Genomic DNA, 4,023 nt, shown 5'->3' on the forward strand with positions numbered 1-4,023 from the left:
TGTTTGTTTCGCAATATGTCGCTTTGATATTTCTCATATGGTATCGTATAGTTTATGCGCTTTTAAATTTCACCCTGCTAAGGGAAACTATTTTCTTTGTAAGAGTTATCTCCCTTTTCACTGTTTGCACTCTGTGTGCATCTCCTTTGTAACAAAAAAAGATAGCGACAAAATTCTTTTTACAAATTGTTCATTACATCCTCAGTAATTTTTGGCGTATTTGGATCGAAGCGATTCGAAGAAATTTTATAGGAGTTATCTATCTTTACGGAATAAATTTGTCGGTATGTTTTTTTAACTCATAAACCGTTAACCGTATAACCCTGGAATGTTTTTATTTGAGTCCCCTGATTCCTAACTTAGAAAATTAGGTCAAGGTCAAAGGTCAAGGTCATATTTTAGATTTTCATATGTCTTTGATTTCCCTCTAACTCTTGAACGGTTATAGATACAAAAAAAATAAGCAGTGAAAAATGCTTGGTACTTCAAGGGGCAACTTTTTTACATTATGACTATATTGATTTTACCATCATGTAAGGGACATAACTCCCATCGATGGTTTTTAAAAAGCCATTTTTAGGCAAAACTCTTAAACAAAAGGTCCTTGACCCATAGGGTCTTTTGCAATGACCTTGTGTAGCAATGACCTTGACGAAGGTTACAAGGTCAAAGGTCAAGGTCATCAAATTATGTAGTTTTGGCACTATTTAAACAGTTTTATGTGTGTTTGAATTTCAACCAACAAACCAACCAACCAACCAATCAATCAATCAATCAATCATGATCATGATCAATCAACCAATAATGATCATGATCAATCAATCAATCATGTTTCCGTCTCATGTGTTTCTTATAGGGTTCAACCAACCAACCAACCAACCAACCAACCAACCAACCAACCAACCAATCAATCAATCAATCAGTCAATCAATCAATCATGATCATGATCAACCAATCATGTTTCCGTCTCATGTGTTTAATAAAGGGTCCAAGATCTTCTTTGTGTCTTTTTCCGTGTTTCAATTGACCCTATCCAACGTGTTTAACCAACCAACCAACCAACCAACCAACCAACTAATCAATCAATCAATCAATCAATCAATCAATCAATCAATCATGATCATGATCATGATCAATCAATCATGTTTCCGTCTCATGTGTTTAATATAGGGTCCAAGATCTTCTTTGTTTCTTTTTCCGTGTTTCAATTGACCCTATCCAACGTGTTTAACCAACCAACTAATCAATCAATCATGATCATGATCAATCAATCATGATCATGATCAATCAATCATGATCATGATCAATCAATCATGATCATGATCAATCAATCATGTTTCCGTCTCATGTGTTTAATATAGGGTCCAAGATCTTCTTTGTTTCTTTTTCCGTGTTTCAATTGACCCTATCCAACGTGTTTAACCAACCAACCAACCAACCAACCAACCAACCAACCAACTAACTAATCAATCAATCAATCAATCAATCAATCAATCAATCTGTATGACTGTTTAATAATGACAGTTTATTGAAGGAACAAACTCTCAATTATTCAAGAAAAATTGAAATTTAATATTGTTCTTACGTCACTTCTGAAAAAAAATCCACATGTTCTCTGAAACTACAAGTACAATCGACCTCAAAATTTGCAGTCAGCAGGGCATACATGTACTAAAAGTTTATAAAAAAACTTGGTGCAGATATCTCTCACAGCTTTTCCTAGAGAAAAGCAATGGCAATGCCGTAAAAATCGCTTGCTAGGTCCGTAAATCTCAGTAAAAACCTACAATAAAATGTCCGCTCCGAGATTGAAATACTAATCTGTGTTACAAACAGGTGCTGAAAAATGTACATTATCAGAAAATAATCAATAAATGTGTTTTAAAGTTACACCGGATCAATTAAATCCAAAACATGCACTGCTTGTGAACTGTCATCAAAATGTCAATTTCCTACAATGACAAAAGAAATTACATTGTGTACATTCCATCTCTATAGATGTTGTCTGTTAAACGTCCCCACCTAAAAAGAAATAAAAAGACTATCTTTTCGTTATTATAAACCCGTGTCACGTGATGTGGCGCGCGCGCTGTACCTAAAATAAAAGAAAAACTTTCCAAACTAAACATGAAACGTCTCCGGTAACAATAATATAGACCCCATACAGAAACGAACAAACAAATAAACAAACAAACACCCCCCCCCCCCCAATTCAATTAATTTTACAGGGGGAAAGACCCCCTACAATTGATTTTTTAAAGCAATTGATTTATATTTATTATTTTTTTCTTCCGCCAAATTTTGTTCTTGCGCAAAATGTTTGTTTCGCAATATGTCGCTTTGATATTTCTCATATGGTATCGTATAGTTTATGCGCTTTTAAATTTCACCCTGCTAAGGGAAACTATTTTCTTTGTAAGAGTTATCTCCCTTTTCACTGTTTGCACTCTGTGTGCATCTCCTTTGTAACAAAAAAAGATAGCGACAAAATTCTTTTTACAAATTGTTCATTACATCCTCAGTAATTTTTGGCGTATTTGGATCGAAGCGATTCGAAGAAATTTTATAGGAGTTATCTATCTTTACGGAATAAATTTGTCGGTATGTTTTTTTAACTCATAAACCGTTAACCGTATAACCCTGGAATGTTTTTATTTGAGTCCCCTGATTCCTAACTTAGAAAATTAGGTCAAGGTCAAAGGTCAAGGTCATATTTTAGATTTTCATATGTCTTTGATTTCCCTCTAACTCTTGAACGGTTATAGATACAAAAAAAATAAGCAGTGAAAAATGCTTGGTACTTCAAGGGGCAACTTTTTTACATTATGACTATATTGATTTTACCATCATGTAAGGGACATAACTCCCATCGATGGTTTTTAAAAAGCCATTTTTAGGCAAAACTCTTAAACAAAAGGTCCTTGACCCATAGGGTCTTTTGCAATGACCTTGTGTAGCAATGACCTTGACGAAGGTTACAAGGTCAAAGGTCAAGGTCATCAAATTATGTAGTTTTGGCACTATTTAAACAGTTTTATGTGTGTTTGAATTTCAACCAACAAACCAACCAACCAACCAATCAATCAATCAATCAATCATGATCATGATCAATCAACCAATAATGATCATGATCAATCAATCAATCATGTTTCCGTCTCATGTGTTTCTTATAGGGTTCAACCAACCAACCAACCAACCAACCAACCAACCAACCAACCAACCAATCAATCAATCAATCAGTCAATCAATCAATCATGATCATGATCAACCAATCATGTTTCCGTCTCATGTGTTTAATAAAGGGTCCAAGATCTTCTTTGTGTCTTTTTCCGTGTTTCAATTGACCCTATCCAACGTGTTTAACCAACCAACCAACCAACCAACCAACCAACTAATCAATCAATCAATCAATCAATCAATCAATCAATCAATCATGATCATGATCATGATCAATCAATCATGTTTCCGTCTCATGTGTTTAATATAGGGTCCAAGATCTTCTTTGTTTCTTTTTCCGTGTTTCAATTGACCCTATCCAACGTGTTTAACCAACCAACTAATCAATCAATCATGATCATGATCAATCAATCATGATCATGATCAATCAATCATGATCATGATCAATCAATCATGATCATGATCAATCAATCATGTTTCCGTCTCATGTGTTTAATATAGGGTCCAAGATCTTCTTTGTTTCTTTTTCCGTGTTTCAATTGACCCTATCCAACGTGTTTAACCAACCAACCAACCAACCAACCAACCAACCAACCAACTAACTAATCAATCAATCAATCAATCAATCAATCAATCAATCTGTATGACTGTTTAATAATGACAGTTTATTGAAGGAACAAACTCTCAATTATTCAAGAAAAATTGAAATTTAATATTGTTCTTACGTCACTTCTGAAAAAAAATCCACATGTTCTCTGAAACTACAAGTACAATCGACCTCAAAATTTGCAGTCAGCAGGGCATACATGTACTAAAAGTTTATAAAAAAACTTGGTGCAGATATCT

This window comes from Mytilus trossulus, chromosome 12 (genome assembly GCF_036588685.1).
Source record: "Mytilus trossulus isolate FHL-02 chromosome 12, PNRI_Mtr1.1.1.hap1, whole genome shotgun sequence".
Lineage (NCBI taxonomy): Eukaryota > Metazoa > Mollusca > Bivalvia > Mytilida > Mytilidae > Mytilus > Mytilus trossulus.